Source organism: Sus scrofa, chromosome 2 (assembly GCF_000003025.6).
Source record: "Sus scrofa isolate TJ Tabasco breed Duroc chromosome 2, Sscrofa11.1, whole genome shotgun sequence".
Classification (NCBI taxonomy): Eukaryota; Metazoa; Chordata; class Mammalia; order Artiodactyla; family Suidae; genus Sus; species Sus scrofa.
Window position 1 is genome coordinate 102,972,311 of NC_010444.4, and position 23,530 is coordinate 102,995,840.

The following is a 23,530-nucleotide window of genomic DNA, read 5'->3' on the forward strand; positions in this document are numbered from 1 at the left end:
TGAAAAGTCATTAATCTTTGCTTGCTTAATAAATGTCTTGGATGACTTAGATTGCATTATTTTATTGGATGCTAATTTGTTAGGAAAAAGGGCTTATTTGGGGCTTTTGGCTTAAGCATTGGGTTTCATGATTATTGCTCTTGTTTTATTGAAGTATAGTTGATTTACAATATTAGTTTCAGGTGTACAGCAAAGTGATTCAATTTTATATATGTGTGTGTGTTATGTACATATATAAATATATGTTATTTTTCAGATTCTTTTCCATTATAGGTTATTACAAGATATTGAATATAGTTCCCTGTGCTGTACAATAGATCCTTGTTAATCTATTTTAGCAGTGTGTATCTGTTCATCCCAAACTCCCAATTTGTTCCTGTCTGCCTTTCCCCTTTGATAACTGTAAGTTTGTTTTCTATGTCTGTGGGTCTATTTCTATTTTATAACTAAGTCCATTTGTATCATTTTTTAAAGATTTCATACATAAGTGATAGCATACAACATTTGCCTTTCTCTGTCTGACTTACTTCACTTAGTGTAATAATCTCTAGGTTCATTTGTATTGATGTAAATGGCATTATTTCATTTTTTGTGGTTGAGTAACATTCCATTTTGTGTGTGTGTGTACCTTCTTTATCTTCTTTCTCCATTCCTCTGTCAGTTAATATTTAAGTTGCTTCCATGTCTTGGTTATTGTAAATAGTGCTGCTATGAACATTGTAGTGCATGTATCTCTTTCAAATTAGAGTTTTCATCTTTTCTGATTATATGTCCAGGAATGGGATTGCAGGATCAAATAGTAACTATTTTTCATTTTTTAAAACATTTCCAGACTGTTCTCCATAGTGGCTGTAGTAGAATTTACATCTCTATTAGCAGTGTAGGAGGGTTCCCTTTTTTCTACATCCTCTCCGGCATTTATTATTTGTAGACATTTGATCATAGCCATTCTGCCTGGTGTGAGGTGATCTCTCATTTGTAATTTTGATTTGAATTTCTCTAATAATTAGGAACATTGAACATATTTTCATGTGCCTGTTTGCCATCTTTATGTCTTCTTTGGATAAATGTCTATTTAGATCTTCTGACCATTTTTTGATTGGTTTGTTTGTTTTTGTTTTCTGTTTTGTTTTGTTTTGTCTTTTTGCCTTTTCTAGGGCTGCACCAGCAGCATATGGAGGTTCCCAGGCTAGGGGTCTAATCAGAGCTGTAGCCACCAGCCCATGCCACAGCCACAGCAACGAGGGATCCAAGCCTCGTCTGCAACCTACACCACAGCTCATGGCAACGCTGGATCCATAACCCACTGAGCAAGGCCAGGGATAGAACCTGCAACCTCATGGTTCCTAATTGGATTTACTAACCACTGAGCCACGACAGGAACTCCTGATTTTTTTTTTTTTTATATAGAACTGTATAAGCTGTTTGCATATTTTGGAAATTTATGCCTTGCTGATTGCATTGTTTGCAAATATTTTCTCCCATTCCATAGGTTGTCTTTTCATTTTGTTTATGGTTTCCTTTGCAAAAGCTTTTAAGTTTACTTAGTTCCTATTTATTTTTGCTTTTATTTTCATGACTCCAGGAGATGGATCAAAAAAAATACTTCTGCAATTTATGTCAAAAAGTATTCTGCCTGGGTTTTCCTCTAGGAGTTTTATAGCATCTGGCCTTACGTTAAGGTCTTTAATCCATTTTGAGTTTATTTTTATGTATGGTGTTAGAGAATGTTTTAATTTCATTCTTTTACATCTACTTTTATAGCACCATTTATTGAAGAGACTGACTTTTCTCCATTGTATATTCTTGCCTCCTTTATCGTAGATTAATTGACCATAAGTGCGTGCATTGTTTTTTGGGGGGCGGGGGTTTTCTATCCTGTTCCATTGATCCGTGTCATCCATTGATCCATGTCTGTTTTTGTGTCATTATCATACTGTTTTGATTACTGTATGATAATCAAAGCAAGCTTTGTAATAGAGTTTGAAGTCAGGGAGCATGATTCCTCCAGCTCTGTACTTTAAGATTGTTTTGGCTATTCAGGGTCTTTTGTGCTGCCACACAATTTTTAAAATTATTTGTTCGGTCAAAAGTGATTTTGGAATTGCACTGAATCTGTAGATTGCTTTCGGTAGTATTTTTAACTATTGATTCTTCCAATCCAAGAATATGGTATATCTTTCCATCTGTGCCACCTTTCAGTTTCTTTCATCAACAACTTAAACTTTCAGAGTATAGGTCTTTTACCTCCTTAGGTAGGTTTATTCTTAGGATGACCATTGCTCTTTGATCTGCCCTTTGACCACCATTCCTAACTCGATGCAAGTGCATGCTACAATATGTCCTGAGATATGCTATACTTTCCCCATAATTTAAAAAAAATACAGGAAGTTCCTGTCTTGGCTCAGTGGTTAACGAACCCGACTAGCATCCATGAGGACTCGGGTTTGATCCCTGGCCTCACTTATCAGGTTAAGAATCTGGCACTGCCATGAGCTGTGGTGGAGGTTGCAGACATGGATTGGATCTGGCATTGCTGTGAGTCTGGCATAGGCTAGCAGCTACAGCTCTGATTGGACCCCTAGATTGGGAACCTCCATATGCTGCAGATGTGGCCCCAAAAGACAAAAAAAAAAAATACACACAGTAAAATGCATTCCTTTTGGTGAACATTTCTGTGAGTTTGAACAAATAAGTAGAGTTGTGTAAAACTGTTGTAATGAGGTAAAATTCTATCATGCTAAAAAGTGGTGGTTTTTTTTGGCTTCATCTTTGTAGTCAACCTTTCTTTCCATCTGGATCCTTAGAAACTACTGCTCTATTCACTGTTCCCATAGTTTTGCCTTTTCTGATATTATATAAATGGAATCATATGATATATGACCTTTCAGTCTATATTCCTTTACTTAACACAGTGCATTGGTGATTTGCCCATGTGCATGTAGTGATAATTTGTTTTTGTTTGTTGGTTTTAATTGCTGGCTAGTATTCCATCATGTGGCTGTACCACAGTCTGTTTATCGACGTATCATTGAAGGACATTTGGGTTGTTTCTAGGTTTTGATGATTATGGATAAAACTATTAAAAATACTTACTTTCAGGTTTTTCTGTGAATATAAAATTTTTATTCCTTTTGGATAGAGGGATGATTTAAAATATCCTTTAGTTTCAAAATAAGAATGTGAATACATAACAGGCTTTTTTTTCTTTTCCACATTTCCTTTTAAAGCAACATCCATGTGATGTACAGGGCCTGTATGGGGGGGGGTCCCCATGAATAGATGATACCGAGTTTCTTTTTGCTCTTGAGATAGGCAAAAGTGGAGTCTCTGACTTGATAAGCACTGCAGTTGAAAACACCTAATGATGGAGTTGGTGGGTCAAGAACTATTTGCAATTGCTTAATGATTCTCTGCAAAACCCTCCAAACTCTCATGAGAATTGAATATATATACAGAATGTAGATTCCTTTGCTCAGAGCATGTTTATGCATTTGCAGTATTTAGAAGGAAACAGTAATAGCATTTTTAAGCCAGAAGAGATCTTATATGATATTTAGACATAGTTTTATAAGCAAGCAACTGAGGCCAAGAGAAAGGAAGGGGTTAGCTCAAGGCCATTTAGATAACTAGCCATACCTAGGTCCCTGGTCTTCTGGTATTATTTCAATTCAAATTTTTTATGATTTGGTCAATAATTACCTTGACCTCCAAATAGAAGTAACATAAATAATTATTAACAATATAAGTTTCATAGTGCTTTTACTTTATTAAGAGTGTTTTTACATTTGCCGTTACCTGTCCCTCCCTAGTCTTTCCCATCTCAGTTACCAGCATCATCATTCGCCCTAGTTACCCAGGCAAGAAACTTCATTATTATCTTTGACATTTTGAGCTTAGAAAATTCCCTGTCAAAGAGCAGACATTTACTAAATATTTGTTGAGAGAAAGAGTACTGGGACAAATGTATGTACTGAATGTCTAAAATCTGATGTAGGAGTTCCTGTTGTGGTGCAGCAGAAATGAATCCGACTAGGAACCATGAGGTTGCAGGTTCGATTCTGGCTTCGCTCAGTAGGTTAAGGATCTGGCATTGCCGTGAACTATGGTGTAGATTGCAGACGTGGCTTGGATCTGGCATTGCTGTGGCTCTGGCATAGGCCGGAAGCAACAGCTCCAATTAGACCCCTAGCCTGGAAACCTCCATATGCCGAGGGTGCAGCCGTAAAAGGAAAGACAATAAATAAATAATAAATAAATAAATAAATAAATAAAATCTGATGTAATTCACACTGCTTTCATATTACGGGTTATTAAGTCTTTCAGATGAACAGTCAATCTCAAACATGTGGCTCATGAAGCATTGGGTGCCTTTGGTGTGCTTCCTAATTTTTAAGGTGATTTGACATAATTGGGCATATTTTATAATGCAGGAAGATGGTATTTTTATCATCCATTTTGTCCATTTCTTCTCTTTCTTCATGAACTATTATAAAGTTGTTATCGTGTACCAGACTCTGTGCAGCACTGGTGATAAAGATGTGAACAAGAGTTGTCCTCCTTACCCTCAGGGCATTTATAGTTTGTCAGAAAAGACAGAATAAATAATGACAATGTCCCTTGTCATGTAAGTGATGTATTATGAAGTGTGCATGCTCAACTTATTTAATCTGGGATGGAATCCTGAGGGAGGTGACACCTGAAGGCATCTAAAAATAGGGTTGCAAGGAGCAGGTGAAGAGTGAGAGGTGCATATTCTGGGCAGAGGGAACAGTGTGTGTGAGGGAGGAAGGAACATGGTGCATTAAAAAAAGCAATTGAAAACCTAGAAAGCCTGTGGGGTTGGATCAGGGAAGAGTGATGAGCTGCTCATGGGGGGGGGGGGGCTCAAAGGCCAGAGTAAAAGTTTTAGACTTAATCCCAACAGCGATAGAAGGCAGATTAAGGGTTTAAATAGAAAATGACACAATTACATTTTTACTTTTAAAATCAGACTTTGGGGAGTTCCCGTCGTGGCGCAGTGGTTAACAAATCCGACTAGGACCCATGAGGTTGTGGGTTCGATCCCTGGCCTTGCTCAGTGGGTTAAGGATCCGGTGTTGCTGTGAGCTGTGGTGTAGGTTGCAGACGCGGCTTGGATCCTGCGTTGCTGTGGCTCTGGCAGAGGCTGGTGGCTATAGCTCGATTAAACTCCTAGCCTGGAAACCTCCATGTGCTGTGGGAAGCGGCCCTAGAAAAGGCAAAAAGAGACAGATAAATAAATAAATTAATAAATAAATAAATCAGACTTTGGCTTCTGTGGGGAGACTGATTAGAGAAGGTAAGAATGGACACACAAATGGAGACCAGTTAGGGGGCTGTATTCAACCTGTTACTGCATCACTAATCTCTCTAAAATTTACCACTTACAGCAAACACCGTCTCCTAGTTCACAAGGGTCAAGATCCCAGCACAGCTTGCCTGGTACCACTGGTTAGGCCTCACAAGGCTGCCACCCAGGTATAAGCCAGAGCTGCTGTCATGTCTGAAGCTCATTGAGACATGGGCCACATTCACGCTTACTCATGGGGCTAGATCTACTCCTCAGAGACCATTGGACTGGGGACTTAGTTCCTTGCTAGCTGTTGTTGGAGCCTTCCCTCAGTGTTGTGCCGATGGGTCTCTCCACAGGCAGCTGTCAGCACAACAGCTGGATTCCTTGAGAACCAGCAAGTGAGCAACTGAGAACAAAATGAAAGCCAGAGTCTTATCACCCTCTCAGAAGTGGCAGCCCATCATGTTTGCTGTATTCTACTTAAAGAAGTGAAAGGATGAGCCAGCTCATGTGGGGGCCTCAAAGGCCAGAGTAAAGGTTTTAGACTTAATCCAACAGTGATAGAAGGCAGCTTAAGGGTTTAAGTAGAAAATGACACAATTACATTTTCACTTTTAAAATGAGACCTTGGCTTCTGTGGGAGACTGAGAGGATCACACCACGGTATGAATACCAGAGGTGGGGGTCACTGGGGATCATTTTAGAGGCTGCCACTGTAGAGCTCTTGCAATGGTCCAACTCAAAGATGATGCAGATTGAACTTGGGTGGTAGCAGAAGGGATAGAGAGAAGTGCTGGTATTCCTCCTCTTGGCAGACAGGTGTAATATTTAGAAAACAGAATTGGCAAAAATTTATAGTTGTTTGGATATGGTGGTTAAAGGAATGAGAGATTTTGAAGAAGTTTCCAGGTTTCAGGCTTGAGCTCCTGAGTAGATGCCAGCACAGTTCATGTATAGTGATGTTCTACAGCAAGGGAGACGTGGTAATTCTGGACACATTGGATTTCAGGCGCCTCTGAAGTATATATTGAGATATTAGGTGGTTATATACTCAAATCTGGATCTCATAGGAAAGTTATGGGTCGGATGGTAGTTTCCATTTGTCACCTTAGGGATGGTAATTAAAGCCTATTTTAGGTCTGGTTCCCTAGAAGCATAAATTTCTCAAGTGACCAATAGGAATCAGGAGAGTAGACTAATTCCATCCTGGCTCCTGGATTCATACATCACATGTATTGAAGACAGAATATCACACAATGACCATTGGCATAACAGCATATCCTGAAAGCAACAACCCAGCCTCACTGGGTGTTCTCTCCAAGCTGGAACGTTAGCTCCCCTTCAAGAGGCTGTTCCAGGCTCTATCAGGAAAGCCATCAATGGGTTGTGCACTATGTGGGCCTGTTTTTAGTTTGTTCCAACATACAAAGTTGACCCTTAATGAATCAGACCTAGGTGTTTTTCCTCCTTAATCATTGGATGGGCTCGCAGTTATTATATAACAGAATATCCTAACATGCCTATGTTGTTGGGCCTTTAAATCTCCTCCTCAGAACTCTGCTGAGGCTGTTCTGACATGTTCGCCTCATTTAATGTGAACCAGCTTTTTTTTCCCAACAAGGTCTTAGGAGTCATTCCAAAAAAGCATTAGAGCCAGCTCCAAGGCTCCAAGGAAAAACCTATTTAAAAAAAAAGAAAAAAAAAAAGCAAACCAAAACCAGGGGAGAGGCATGTAGACTGCTAAGGTGATTTGAGGGGCTGCAGACTGCCTTTGGCGTCTATTGCAAAGCCATAGGAGTAGCTAAGTGGGGAAAGGGTAGGGGAAGAAGAGCACAGGCTTCAGACAGACCCCTCCCTACAAGACCCCAATATTCAGAGGTTAATGAGAACGGACTGCCAACAAATGAGACAGGAAAAGAGTTCCAAAAGAGATGATGCTCAGGTCGTGTTTTATTTTAAAAGGGATTATTTCATTGAATTGGCAGGTGCTGAGTCATTAAGTAAGCTGAGATCTCAAATACATTCAATGGATGTGGTGTCATGCGACAGCGATGACTTGTCAGTGGGACAGTGGGACCAGGAACCAGCTTTAGAATGAAGAGTGAGAGGGAAGAAAACGAAGCCAAGAAAAAAAAAATAAATAAACAGTGGAAGGAAGGAAATAAGGTGATGGTTGGAAAGGGCTATGGGGTAAAGGAGGGTTTTCTTCTGCATTTGATTTTTGTTGTTGTTGTTGTTGTATGTTTGGTTTTGACTGCACTCACGGCATTTGTAGTTTCCAGACCAGGGATCAGATCCAAGCCGCAGTTGTGACCTACGCTGGATCCTCTAACCCAGTGTGCAAGGTCAGGGATTAAACTTGTGTCCTGGTGCTGCAGAGACCCACCTTTATTGGATTGTTTTCAAAAAAATGTTGACAGAGACATGAGCATGGCTAAATGCCTAGTGGGAAGGAGCTAGGAGATAGAGATTAAGAGGGGAGAGAGGGGAGGGAGGAGGAAGGAAGGAGGGAGAAGGAGAAGAGCAAAAAATAGAGGGAAGATAAGTTTGAGGAGGTGAAGTTGTTTATCATAGAGCTAGGGTTTCTAGAGAGTAAAATGAAGACTTTGGGAGCAAGGATTGGAGCAGGGATGAGGTCAGGAAGGAGAAAACACAGAGCGTTACACAAACACAAATGCTCTGCTATAATTTTTTTTCCTGGTATCCTTTTTTTTTTTAATCTTCCAACCAATGAACACACCATTCTTTTATATTCATCAGTATGAACTGTTCCTCAGCCAAGGCAAGCCAATTGGGACAACTTGTAAAATGAAAAATAAATATCACCAGGAACTGAAGTTTACCAGTTTCTCAAGTCTATAACGAGGTATTGCTTTTAAGAATGTATTCATGTTTGAGCATTAAAATATACTATTTTTGCTATGATTATAACTAATTATGATCATCTCCTCTCTCTATTCTTGACCTCACTCATTCTTGATTATTTTGCTGTATTTTTTTTTTTTTTTTTTGGTCTTTTTAGGACCACAGGTGGAGCACATAGGAGTTCCCAGGCTAGTTGCCAAATCGGAGCTGCAGCCTCCGGCCTATACCACAGCCACAGAACAGCTCACAGCAACACTGGATGGATCCTTAGCCGACTGAAAGAGGCCAGGGATCAAACCTGCATACTTATGGATGCTAGTCAGGCTCATTACCACTGAGCCACGACAGGAAATCCTGCTGTAATTTTTTTAAGTGATCCACTTTTTGTTTTGAAATGTTAACACATATAATTATTCATGAAGAAATGGCTATAGATATTTTTGTCTTCTTTGACCTCTCTCTGATATGATTGTTTTGCTGTAATTTTTAAGTGATATACTTTTGTTTTTAAATGCAGTGTATATATCTTTTCATCAAGAATTGGCCAAGAGGAGTTCCCATCATGGCTCAGCTGTTAACAAACCCTACTAGCATCCCTGGCCTCGCTAAGTGGGTTAAGGATCCGGCATTGCCTTGAGCTGTGGTGTAGTTTGCAGATGCGGCTTGGATCCTGCATTGCTATGGCCCTGGTGCAGGCTGGCTGCTACAGCTCGGATTGGATCCCTAGCCTTGGAACCTCCATATGAGGCCCTAGAAATAAAAAAAAAAAATAGAAAAAAAGAACTGGCCAAGATATGTTTGTCTTCCATTTCTATCAGGTGGCTTGTTATGCATCTTTCAAAGATCATTTGGGTCAGAGAGACATATAAATTTATGGAGAAGAGTAAAAGTAGACATACCTATTGTTAACTGCATACTTCATTAAAGCTGAGGAAGTGCTTTGAAAAAGAAAGAATGAAAAGTAGGTTGACTTCAAGTTGTTGAGAGAAAGTTCTGTATTGTATCCTGTAAGCAATAAGGTGCCACTGAACTCCTTTTTGATGGTGACTTTCACCATCAGAGCTGAGCTTTAATGGGATAACTCTTGCTCTGTGGAATTTGGAGTGGAAAGGGAGAGATTGGAGGCAAAAGAAAGGGACATGGTGTAGATAAGAAATATCAAGAGCCTCATCTATATAAATGACCAGTCTACGGAGATGGTAACAGAACAAAGCCCTTTTCTGTTTGGCCTCTACTTTTGACACTTCTGACACCACACGTATGTGGGTTTTCCCTACACCAACCAATTTTCCCACTTCCTGGATACCAATTAGGTGTCCTATAATTCAATTATGACAGTAACTACCTGAAGTTAGCTTAGACTCCAGAGGTTAATAGCTCAGTCCCAAAAGACTGCCCTTCCCCATAACCTCAGACATTAAGCACAAGTCCATGTTGTCATCTATGCTTCTGACTGACAGCTATAAATCAGAGGTCCCTGTGACCTTCTTCAGGCTTGATAATTTGCTAAAACAGCTCCCAGGACTCAGGAAAACAATTTATTTACTATATTTGCAGTTTATTAGAAAAGGACACAGCTCGGGAATAGCCAGATGCAAGAAATGCACAAGGCAAAGTATGGGAGAAAGAGAGTGGAGCATCCATGCCCTCTGCAGGTGCACCACCCTCCCAGCACCTTCACATGTTCCCCAATCCAGTGGCTCTCTGAGCCCTTGTGTTAGGAGGTTTAAGGAGACTTCATTACACAGGCAGGATTGATCAAATTATTGGTCATTGGTGAACAGCTCAACCTCCAGTGCCAACCCTTTCCCTGGAGGTCAGGGAGGTGGAGTAGAAAGCCCAACCTGCTATCACACAGTTGATTCCTCTGGACCCAGCACCCATATCCCAATGGTAAATTTCCTCATTAACATAAACACAGGAATGGCTGAAAAGGGCTTATTATAAATAATAAAAGATGCTCCTCTTATGGGACCACTTAAGAAATTTCGAGAGTTTTAGGAACTCTGTGCCAGGACAAACCAGAGGCAAAGATCAAAATATTTATTTCTTATTATATCACCATATCACAAATGGAGATGAGGTAAACGATGGATATACAACCCACACTTGATTGGCAACTGACTAAACTGCGTAATTTGTCAAACTCTACTGGAAAGGTCATGATTCCTGACCTTATTTATTTTTTTACTACTCCCACTTCAACCTAATCCTTCCCCATAGGCACCCACATACTTTTCTGAGCAATGTAGAATTTGTGTTTAAAAGAACAGCATGGTTCCTGACATCCATAACTTTAGGGAGGAGTGATGGAAAACAATTGCATAGTTACCATTGCACAGTCGCAGTAGGAACTGATTCTTCCAGCCTGAAATTGGCCCTTGGTCTCCCCTGGTAACATTTCAGACCTTCATTATAAGAGAAGAGCCTTGGTAACTATGTCACAAATTTTCCTGTGCTCTTAAACATACTCATTTAATGAGATGATGACCTTTATTTATCTACAGAATGTGACACCATTAGCTGTTAGGCAAACATACAGAGTGAGGTTGAGGCAATGATTTGGCATCTCAGAATTTAGATGTTTCTCTAAAACAACTGAAATTTCCTCTATTACTAGCAATTTTGTTGTATGACCACATGCTTTGTAACTCTGCAGTTGAGTGTGTACAATAGGCTTACCTATATTCAGTGCCCTGTTTGCAAAAAATTTATACTTATCCTACCCTTTGGTCCTAGGACTTACTTTGGTCAAAGAAATGCAATGGCAGTGAAATCATGCCCTTTCTGGGTAGAAGTTTAAGGACCAGTGCATTTTTGCAATGTTGCCTTTCTCTTCTGCCTTGGAAACTGGTGATTGTAGCTAGCGGTTGCTTCTCTGGCTGGGTCACTGGGTGAAGACAGAGTGACATGAAGCAGAGTCCCTAGCTAGCATGTAAGGGAAATGTATTATGAGCAAGAAATAAACCTTTGTTGCTTTAAGCCACTGAGGTTTGGAGTTGTTTGTTACCACAACATAATCAACCTATCTTGACTGATAAAGGGTGTATATTTCTACTACACACCTTTATTACATATCTGGAGCCAGTTTCACAAGAAAGAAATGTTGGGGGGAAAACGTAGTGTGGGAGTAACAAGAAAAAATTGGTAGAAAATAGTCTTTAAATTGTCACTAGAAATTGGTGAAAATAACCTACTTGTTCTTTTATGTTTAACTATATGCTGCTATAAAAATGATCAAATATTTTGTTTTAAGTGCTTAGGGGTAGAGAAGGAGGTGGAGGAATTGGAACTTCAAAATAATAAGTGTACAAAGAAATGGAAAGTTCTCCAGAGTTTCTCAGAGGATCAAAGAAAAGTGAACTAATAGAAATGCCTCTAACCATAGAGACCAAAAAAAAAAAAAAAAAAAAAATATGTCGGCTGGGTATTTTCCTGACTCTTCATCTAGGATTAGCCTGTGGGTGTCACCCCACTCTGCAGATCATATCTTAAAGGATCATCCCAACTCTTGGAGTATTGGAGGGGTCTATTCCCATGAGGTAGGCAAAATAGGGCAGCCCCAAACTGGTTAGAACGCAAGAAAGAAGCCTCCCCCCAAAAGAGCCTTTCTCCAAGTTTCTTAAGACTTTATCAGGTTGTTAGATGTTTTCTTGATTAGAAAGGGAAGGATTTTTTTACATCTCTTACTTAGAGTGTTCCTCAAAGATAAATATGAATTGAAAAATCTGATGAAATATATTTATATATTGCAATGTGATTACCACCATAACATTAAGTGACACAATATATCAACATAATTTTTTTTTTTTTTGTGGTGAGAACAGTTAAGATCTAATTTCTTAAGCAACTCTGAAGTTTACAATATGGTATTGTTGACTGTCATTGTATATAAATGTATCAAATCAACATGTATCTATTAAACTTACAAAATGTTAGATGTTAATTATATCTCAAAAAACAATTCTGATGAGAGGATAAATTCAGGGCCTGACCTTACTGTTCTTTGAAGAAAGTAAACACATGTTGCTTCATCTGACTTGATTGTGGTCGTCTTTTGTTGCTTTGGGGAGTATTTATCTGTGGAAGGAGCTCCAAGAAATTAGGCATGATGTACTCGATCAGTCACCTGCTTCCAAGGGGTTACTTGAGGAACATGGCATCCATAATTTGGTGCAATGAGATCTGGTTTTAGATTATTCTCCAAGCAGGAAGTATCTGCTTCCACCAACAGGGTTTATAGCATCCTTTTAAGACAGTGTCTAGAATAGAATCAATTCTGCCTAAAGAAACCAAAGTCTACGTAAAAAGTGCTTAGGTTGACCAGATAGGTATGCAGTCTTACTTGGCCATGACATGCATTTGCTGATAAGGCCATAGACAAGAAACATTTGCAAATTATCAATTGATTTAAAAAAAAAAAGAATGCTTCAAAACTTGTGTTTTAGTAAGTGCATGAACAAAGACTAAAACTTGTTTATTACTATGTATAAAAGCAAGCAAAAAACAACCGTTCTGTTCAAGGACACAAACCCTAATTTTTTCTGCCGTGTAGCTAGAACGGAGCATCAGGTTTATGTAGTCTGCTCACTAGCCACGTCCACTGAGGTGTCTGACAGGCATCCAAACTTGTGTGTCCTAACTGTGCTTTTGATTTTGTCCCTCTCTTACCCTGCTTTCCTGGTAAGTCTCCTGATAAGTCTCCCCATCTCAGGAATCTGAAACTTCATTCTTCCCGCTGTTCAGGCCAAAAACTTTGAAGTTGGGTTTGACTTTCTTTCATATTCTAAACCCGATGTATCAGTAGATTTGCTCAGCTTTATTTTAAATATATATCCTGAATCTGACCACTTATCATCACCTCTGTTGTTCTCCATCTAGTCCAAGCCATGACCAATCGTGTTCTGGACTAAGCAAGAACCCCTACTCATCTTTTTCGCAATCTTATCCACTTAGAGACACTTTTCCACAAAGCAGCCAACAGGAATTTTTTTTTTAATGTTAATTTTTTAAGATGACGCACACATACATATAATTTAGAGTCAAATAATGTCAGGAGTTTGTTACTTAGGCAGTAGTCTCTTACCTCCACCTCCCCTCCCATTTATAGCTTCTCAGAGGCAGCCAGTTTGAACTCTGATTGTTTTGATATTGACCACATTTCATTAAATCACCAATGCCTTTGCTTATATGATGCAACAAAGGCTGCCAGTAATACTGTGAAACACCATGGGTTGAGACATATTCTGATTATGGATATGTTGAAATATGAAAAAATGTCTCAGAATTGAAGAAACATGGTATTTTCATTTCTTTTAAAACCATGATTATATATAAATGTATGTGTGTAAAGGAGTTCTTTTATACCCTCTTCCCACCTGTCATATCCCTCATGCACATATAATGTAATTTAATTGTATTAATATCTAACATCTTCATGGTATGACTGTATAAACATTTGATAGCTGGACCACATAATATTCTTTATTTTTTTTAATTTTATTGAAGTATACTTGAGGTAAAATGTAAGTTACAGGTGTATGTTATAGTGATTCACAATTTTAAAATTTCATTTATAGTTATTATAAAATTGCTGCTATATTCCTCATGTTGTAAAATGTATCCTGTAGCTTATATTCTACCTAATAGTTGGTACTATTAATTCTCTACCCCCTCTCACCTCGTAATTCTCTACCCCTATATTTCCCTTCCCCAACATTTCTCCTCAATCCATCCCTTTCCCCACTGAAAAACACTAGCTTGTTCTCTGTATTTCTTGAGTCTGCTTCTTTTTTTAAAAGTCATATTCGCTTGTTTGTCGTATTTTTAAAGTTCCGCATATAAGTAATACAATACAGAATTTATCTTTCTTGGTCATATTTCACTTAGCAAAATGCCCTTCAAGTCCATCCATGTTGCTGCAGATGGCATTATTTCATTCTTTTTTATGGCTGAGTAGTATTTCACTATATATGTGTGTGTGTGTGTGTGTGTGTGTGTGTGTATGGTAATACATATATTATTATATATATATAATATAAGTGTCATCTGTTGATGGACACTTAGGTTGCTTCCCTATCTTGGCAATTGTAAATAATGCTGCTGTGAACATTGGGGTGCATGTATCTGTTTCAATAGTGTTTTTGGTTTTTTGGGTTATAATATTTTTCTTTCTCTTTTCTTTCTGTTTTCCCCTGAAGTTACTAGTTATCTCTCTTTAGAAAATTGCTTACATTTCTATATAATTATTCTATGACTCGCTCCCCTGTGTATAAATATCAGAAACACTAAGTTCTTCTTCTCAGAGCCTTCTGACCCCTCCAGCCAGGAAGGGTGTTAGCAGAGCCCACTGTAGAGCTGTGAGCTCGGCTTTTCTTTTCACCATCGCCCTGGTATTTTGGTTCCCTCTCTCAACAAGGCCCTGTTCCTTGGATCCTACATAGTCGTTTTTGATTTGCTCTTTTGTATAGTGTCTATTGTATTACTTTTCTGAGAAAGTTTCAAAGTAATATTTTGAAATCTTGCATGTCTAAAAATAATTTTATTCTACCCCTGCATTTAATTGCCTGTGTATGAAATTTCAAGCTGGGAAGAATTTCTCCCAGTATTCAGAAGGTATTGCTCCATTTTCCCCCATAGTTCAGTATTGCTATTATGTGAAACCTGTCTTCTCCACTTTTTGAAAAGACTTACTTCTTTGAGACCAGAGTTCTGAAACTTCAGGGTTCTGAGTGATTTGTCAATAATTCCCTGAATTATTTAATTGATTTAATCCCCCTTTCCCCAGTATTCTCTTCTCTTTTTAAACTTTCACTATTTGGATACTGACATTATTTGTGGTTTACTGTCTTTTTTACTTACCTATGTTTTTATGGTTTTGATTTTTCACCTTTGTTACATTCCTCTATTTTCTATATTTTTAGTTATTTTCTGGAAGGTTATCATGCGACCATCTTTTTTCCATTTTCTCTAGTCTATTTTTTTTATTTCTTAGGATGGTGGTATTGTCCAAATCTGTCTGTATACTTTTCAGTATCCATTTCTTCTCCTCTCTCTCTGAAGATATCAACATTTTTTGACCTCTTCTTTTTGTGAAGTCTTTGTTTCCTTTAAGTTCTTATTTTTGTTTGTTGGCCTTGTCTTCTTAAGATTAGTAGCTATCCTCAAACATTTGTCAGTCCTGGATGCCTGTTTATATTGAAATATTGGACAACAAAAAGCTTTTTTTGGGGTGGGGGAATTCTCTCATGACCCAGAGAGTTCAAGGTCCAGTGTTAATGCAGCAGCTTGGGTCACTGCTGTGACACTGTCCCTGGTCCAGGAACTTCTGCATGCTGCAGGCACGGCCAAAAAAAAAAAAAAACTTTTGGAAGCTGTGCGGCAGGTTTCAATCTAGCATGCTTTGATTGAGATACTTTGTTAATGAATACCCAACATTAGTATCTTTAGATCTTTTCTCTTGGGATAATTACATTCCTCAGAGAAGGGTCTCCATTAATCCTCTTTCTGATGTTTAATCAACCCCCTGCCGAAAATCTGAGAGCCAAGTAAGGGAAGAAGTCTGAGAGGCCTCAACATTCAGTAGGTAAATTTCACTCACTCTCCCTCTTTTCAGTATGGTACCCCTGCTCTCAAGTGATTTTCTTTATTCTGATTTACTGTCCTTGTTAGTGCCCATCACTGCCTAATCCATTATATATCCATCTGTTTACTTCTTTTTTGTCTTCTATTAGAATGTAAGGTCAACGAGAACATGTTTATCTTTTTTGTTTACTGTTGTATCCCCTACATCTTACAACAATATGTTGCACATAGGACGTGGTCAAAAAAATGGGATAGGTTAAGTCATGTGAAAGTGTTGATATTTAGAAGACTTTGATCTTCAAAATGTACCTTCATAAAGTTCAAACTAGGTAAAAGAGGATCTCAGTGGCTAAGGATTAATGCCATTTCCTTAGCAATATGGGAGTGATTATAGGAGGTATTAAATATCTTTTATAGTTACTGCATGAAAGTAATCTAATAAATCGTAAGTGAGGAAACTCAAGCCCAGAGAAGTTAAATGACTTGCTCAAGATCAGACTATGTAAGACAGTAGTAAGACCAGGACCCAAACCTTGTGTGTGTGTACCAGACATTATTGGAAGCTCTGGGGATAAACCTAGTGACTGAAATAGACACGGTCCCTGCTGGGTATTTTTGGAAGTGAGAGAGGTAAAAGCCAAGCAAACAAGTATAATAGGACATTGAATGGAATTGTTCTTACTCTCTTGCATTTTCAGCTAAAGACCCCAAAGATAGGTAATATGGATCTTCATACACTAAAGAAAGCAAAGTGGAGCTATCAAACACCCTTCCAGGGCCAGAATGGTCCTTCACCTCTCACCCCACAGCTGCATCCAGACTCTATACTCAGAGTACTGAAGTTCACAGGGAAAGAGGTGCTGATTTTCACTAGAGGGTAGTCGTAGTAAGTGAGTGTACTGTTGCTTTATCTGCGCTGTCTCCATTGTCAGATGGGGCATAAAGAATTTCAACTGCCCAGCCTGAATGCTTTTACTACATGGTGCAACTATGACTCCAGAGAGGTTTAATGCTGTGCAATTAAGAGAGTATATAAATAATAAATGCCCAAGCAAAATGACGGAAGAAAGCACCTATCATTCCTATTTCTTCCAGAGAAGAGCAGTGAGAAAGCTTGAGGTGTTGAGTTACAGATTCACCTGTTCATGGTGTAGATCAGATTGGTGGGTTCTCCAACCACATAGGTCTAAAACAAACAAAGTTGATGTCCATCATAACACTCACATACACTGCCAGTTCCTCAAATCTGTCTTCATTTTAAAGGAAATGAAAAACATTCATTGAACAGATGGCAGTCTACACAAGGGCCCATGAAGTATACCTGTGTCTCGCAGGCCACAGCTACAATGGAAACAGCTGTTGACCTGGACCAGCATGTGTTAGTTTTCCATTAGCTCACAGCATTCACCAGGCCATCTGTAGCTCAGAGCTAAGTAAATGGAGTCATTTTTTCCATGGTTGGCTCATTTCCATAGGTCGTTATGTAGAAAACCTGATAAAACATGATTGCTTCAAGGGGGGAGAACCTTCAGAGATTCTGGCAAAGTTTCCAGGAAGGTTATCATTAACAAGCCTATTTGTTAAACTCCCTACCTTCTGTAGGTACTTTACTAATCCTAAGGCAGCCTGTAGGGGAGGGGAAGTCTACTTGGATTGCTGTCAAATGTCAACGAAGTGTGGAGCAGAGGCTTAGCCTATCCACATTTCTGTTATTTTTCAACAGCACACTTCCTCCTCTCTCTCTCCCTTCCATTTTTTCCTTCTTTCAGGAACATTTTTTTTTTTTTTTGCCAGTGATATGGTGATGAAGTGTTTTATAAGGTGACTGGGCTCTCAAGGTACAAAATAACACTTGCCTTCAACTATCTTACAGTAGGCAGTTCTGTGTCTCATCTGTTGAATTATGCTTTCAGGAAGGAATAAACCATTCTGAGTATTGGTCCTCTTTGCCTGTTATAGCATCCAGCACCTGGTAGGTGCTCGATAATACCCATTGGCTAAGAGTATGAATAAATCGTATACTTACAATGGGAGGAATTTAGGTCCTGAACCTAGATGGCCAATCTGTATTTCTTTAAATAGTGCACTACATATATGGCTAAAAATAGGGGAAAAAAATGAAGACAAGCAGAAAAAAAAAACTTTAACGCAGCAGACTTTATAATCAATACAGAGGTAAATGGCACTTTATAATCTAATACTAAGGCACTGTACCTGTCTGCCTTTGTTATCAATGATAGAAATTCCCTAGCCCACTTTGATTTTTTTCCTTCCAATTAATTACCTTTGATTAAGTTTCTTTTTAAAAAACGTATATTTATTAAGTATGGACATTGTACAAAGATGCTTTACCTATTATCCCCCCGTAAGTTACAAGAAGCAGAGATTATCACTATTCTGGAGATGGAAAAATTGAGGCTCTGAGAGTTTAAGTAATTTTCCCACAGGTAGTAAATGAACTGGCTAGGATTTGAACCTAGGCATGTATGACTGCTACATCACACTCTACTGAAACATCAGATGCTCCTTCATTGCTCCCTGAACATACCTTATCCCTTTGAGTTTTACTTAGGATAGAATTTCCTGAGAGCTTTCTTCTTCAATTCTTTATTTTTTTTTTTTTTTTTGCCCTTGACTTTGGTAACACCCAAGTTGCACCCGTGATCTTTAGAATTTGACTAGACCTGAGACAGAGTTGGCTCTTAAATTCAGTGAGTCCTGTGGCAGCTGACCTCAGAAGCCATGAGAATCTACAGGAGGAGGACTCGTGAAGGGTGAGCCCCATGTGTTGAAGGACACAGCCAAATATTCTTAGAGAAACTGGATTTCACCAGGGAGTGTGGCATTGCTCACAAATTTAGATAACCTGCACTTGGGTAGAAGATGAACAGGTCAGATGCCAAGGTGAGGGGTATCTAGGAGGTCTTATTTCCATACTTAAACATCATCTTTGTCCCTACAAAAGCAGCAAACCTTTCTAGGGCTCCCCTCACACCTTTCTGGCTGAAAAATGCCAGGTTTCCACCTTTCCTCAGGCCGCACCTTGTGAATCACTCTCTGATTTCTTTAACTTCTGTGATCTTTCTTCTCTGCTTTATGGATGCCCTTGGCCTGAGGGCCCACCAGTGCACACTAAAGAGAGAGCCCTTACCACCATCTTAGATTAGCTCCTTTATATCTTTTTCACCACTTTACCCTCAACCTAATGAAACAGAGCTTCACTCTCCTGACAAACCCAGTCTTTGCCCAGCTTTTGGAATAAGAGTGGAGCCCCTCCCTGATGCTTCCTGGAAGCTTATGGTTAGTCTCAGTTCCTTGTGTCACTGAAACCTCACTTTCATCCCAGCCTTCTCTTGGTTCTTCATGATCAAGCTTTCAAGCCAAATGGCAGTGGTTCCTCTCTCAGTGGCCTTGGCATTCCATTATGAATTTATTTAGTGTGGAGACCAGGCACAGCTAGGAAAGGAAATCAGTTGCTGATTAGGACATGTGTCCCTTTCTCTTTTTAGCTGATCCTCCATTTTCTTTGCCTTCTTCCTCCTGAGAGAATCTTTAGCATCTGGCTAGAATGCAGGCATGGATATCTTTCGGCTGTAATACTTTCCGTTTGACAGGCAGGATTATCTTACAGGGAAGAGCTAAGCACTCTGACAGCTGGTTACATTACGTGCCTTTTAAAATTTTGCTCTTCAGAGAGCACTGGATGACAGTGATGATGACCTATGAAAAGCAATTAAGGCTTCAGGATCATTTCTACATGTGAGCTAGGAATGAGATGGCAGAAAGCATCAAGGAACTCTTTATAATGGATAATAGGCTCTTTGGATAAGGCGCAGGATAGGACATGAAATACTGTGTTTAGGTTCTGTGACAATATGTTGTGGGTTTTTTTGTGTGCTAAAATAAGTAGACAAATGCAATAGAACTCTGAAATGCTTATAGAGCCACTTAATCTCTGTTTTTGACAATCTCTGTATTCCACAGAGAGTGTAGCCCTTTTGCTTTTGTGGGAACCCCAGGTTTTCCTCTCTTACTGAAGTGTAGGGCTTTTGGAAACTTGCTTCATATCCTGGAAGATTTGCAGCCCTATAGATATTTCCATATAGGATAAAACAGCTAATCCCTTGAAGGCAGACTTGTGAATAACATCACGTCTAAGAATGGGATTGTAATTTTCAGAGGCACAGCATAAGCAGTTTTGTCATCGGTCAGGTTGGTTTTGCTGGATCTGGAACATGAGATTTCCTATTGGTAGGACCTGAGTTGTTGGAGTGATAGAAAGTCTTGTTGCTCTCTGAGTCACTGGTGGAAGCAACTTGACAGACTATTGTCCTATGTGAGTGGTGGGAAGAAACCTGATTGAGAAATCTCAATCTATCAGAATTCCAGGAAACTTTGGTCTTGCATGCTGTCTTCTTGAACTGGTTGTTTTTGCTGAAAAGAGTTGATATTTTGCTTATTCTGAGTGTGGGCAGTAGGATCTGTGTGTCATTTAGCATATGAAGTTGATACAAAACATGTGTAAAAACATTAAGATTGGGCACCTTATGTGGAGAACTTCTTCCATGCCACTCACAATTGGATAATTGCCAGCTATTCAAATACACTTGGTGGGGAAAGGAGTTTCCATGGCACCAAAGCAATGTCTGCCTGAACCATATGTTTTGCAGTCCAAATACTTTTTTTTTAATTCAAAATATTCTGCTCCTTGCTTTATCTGCTGTTTGCTGTTATGACAAGTGAGAATACAGTAAGAAATATTTATGACCATATAACACAGATCCATTTCCAGAAAACAAGTCAGTCTTTTAGAAAAGGACATTTCACAAAAAAAGCCCTTTATATACTCATGAATATGTAATCTATTCTGAAACTTTTAACATAGAGCAGGTGTAATAGAAACCATCACAGACTGAAATAATTTCTTATTTCCACTCTCCAGGTTTAGATGAGGGAGATGGGAATGCAACACAATGAGAACAATGTTTGGAACCTTCTCTCTGGATCAGCATATTTTCAACTTCCGTCTGAATAATCCATGTGCCCATGGGTACAATGGGTAACTATGGCTGCTTAATATCTTTTGAAAACACCTTCTTGGATCTTGATCATGTCCACATTTTGAGTTCTGCCTTGTTGAAATTAGATGCAAAAAGACTGCCCCAGAATTCCTGGCTGCTTAAGGTACAAAAGCTCATGACATAGATCTTCCCATTCAGATGCGCCTGTACAAGAGATGGATGAGGAAAGGAGCAATGTGAGGATGAGGTCCCACATGGATCCATTTCCTAGCAAGCATGGTGGGGTGGCAGAGGGATTCTTATTTTGCAGTGGTGACATATATAGTACCCATCACCAGGTATACTCATTGCTGAGCTATAGGTGGGGCAGCAGTTGTGTTTTCACTAAGATGTTCCCCACAGGTGGATGCGTGTTGTTCTTGGGCAGCTTATTAGTCATTACTTATCATTGTAAGTTTAATTTTTTGTCTTACCTTAAGATGCTAGGAACCAAAAATAGTAACAGAGAAGTAGAACTTAAAATGAGCAGAAATAGATAAGAAGGGCTTTGTAAATGGAAGATTCCAAGTGTCCACAGAATAAAAAATCTGACAGATTTCAGAGGCCTTCACATTTGGATATTCTTTTCTGATTAAATTTGAGGATTTTTCTCCTTAACTTTCCCCATAGCTATACAAGGAAAGGTACTAGGGAAAAAAATCTTGAATATTTTCAAGAGCATGTAATAGCATGAAGGAAATAAACATTGTCTCAAATCATCATATGGGATAAGTTGTTATTAGCTTTTTTCCAATTTGTTGAGATATAATTGACATACAACATTGTGTAAGTTTAAGGTGTTCAACATGGTGATTTGATATATGTATGTATTATGAAATGATTCCCATAATAAGGTGAGTTAATATATCCATCAATTCATAATTTGTGTGTATGTTTGTGCAATAAGAACTTCAAGAATAAATATACAGTATCGTTAACTCTAGTCACCATGTTGTACATTAGCTCATCAGAACTTACTCATATTATACTAGAAGTTTGTACCTTTTGACCACTTTTATCTGCTTCCTCTGCCAGCCCCTGCCTCTAACTTATTTCTCTTAGCATAGTCCCCTCACAAGTTCATCCATATTGTCACAAAAGGCAGAATTTTCTTGATTCTTTATAGGTGAGTAATATACCTGTGTGTGTGTGTGTGTGTGTGTGTGTGTGTAACCTTTTCTCTGTCTGTCAATGGACGCTTAGATTGTTCCTGTGTCTTGATTGTTGCAAATAATGTTGCAGTGAATGGGAGGGTACAGATATCTCTACCATATACTGATTTCATTTCCTTCAGTTATAGACCCAAAAGTAGAATTGCCAGAGTGTATGATAGTTCCATTTTCAACTTTTTAGGAAACTCCATACTGTTTTCTACAGTGGCTTCACCAATTTATCTTTCCACAAGCAGTACACAAGGGTTTTCTTTTTTCTACTTCCTCATCAGTTATTATCACTTGTATTTCTGATAATATGATTGTTCATCGAGTAGGTGTGAAGTGACATCTCACAGTGGCATTGATTTGCATTTCTCTGATGATTAGTGATGTTGAGCACTTTGGACCTGTTGGCTGTTTGTATATCTTCTTTGGAAAAATGTCTATTCAGTGCCTTGGACCAATTCTTAACTCAATTATTTGGTTGTATTTTGCCTTTCTTTTTTGCTCTTGAGTTGTGTGAGTTTCTTATATGTTCTGAATATGAACCTCTTACTAGATAGATTATTTGTAAATATTTTCTCCCATTCGACAGGTTGCCTTTTCATTTCCTTGATCATTTCTTTGCTTTGTAGAAGCTTTTTAGTTGGACATAGTCCAACTAGGTTTTACTTGTGTTGCTTGTACTTTTGGTGCCATATCAAAATAATTGCCAACATCAATGTCAAGGAAATTTTTCTTTGTTTTCTTCTGGGAGTTGTATGGTTTCAAGTCTCAAATTTAAGTGTTTGTCTATTGAATTAATTTTTGTGAGAGGTGTAAGCTAGGTTCAGTTTCATTCTTTTGCATGTGAATATCCAATTTTTCCAGCATCATTTATTGAAGAGACAGTCTTTTCCCCATAGAGTATTCTTGGTCCTTTTATCAAATATTAGTTGACCTTCTAAGTGTGTGTCTATTTCTATACTCTTGATTATGTTCTATTGGTCTATGTAAAAGTTTTGATGTATTTACTATACTCTAGATTACTATAGCTTTGTAATATAGTTTGAAATCAGGAAGGGTGATGCTGCCAGGTTTGTTTCTGCTAGTATTTGAACAAAATACTGGCAAACTGAACTCAATAGTGCACTAAACTGATAATACACTATGATCAAGTGGAATTCATTCCTGGGATTTAAGGATGATTAAACATATGAAAATCAGTAAGTGTGAAACATCATGTTAATAGATGGAAAATAAAAAAATCAAATTTGTTTGATCATCTCAATAGATGGAGAAAAAGTACTATACAAAATCCATATCCTTTCTTGATAAAAACTCTCAACAAATTGAATATAGAAAGAATGTACCTCTGCATCATAAGGACCATATTCAACAAGCCCACAGCTAACATGATACTCAGTGGTGAAAGGTTGAAAGCTTTTTCTCTAAAGTCAGGAAGAAGACCAGGGTTCTCACTTTCAACACTCCTATTCATTGTAGCCATAGAAGTCCCAGGAGTGTTTTCAAAGAACTGTCCACAGACCCCTGGAAGTCCCCATGCCCTTGAC

The 23,530-nt window shown here is 38.6% G+C and overlaps 1 long non-coding RNA gene across 1 annotated transcript in view; it reads left to right on the plus strand.

Annotated features, from left to right (window-relative positions):
- The window catches only part of LOC106508433, a 661,471-nt gene that overhangs the window by 380,723 nt on the left and 257,218 nt on the right, over window positions 1–23,530 (plus strand). The window contains exon 7 of the long non-coding RNA XR_002342060.1: window positions 20,706–20,822. This is a non-coding gene — a long non-coding RNA (uncharacterized LOC106508433). The remainder of the gene's footprint in view (window positions 1–20,705; window positions 20,823–23,530) is intronic.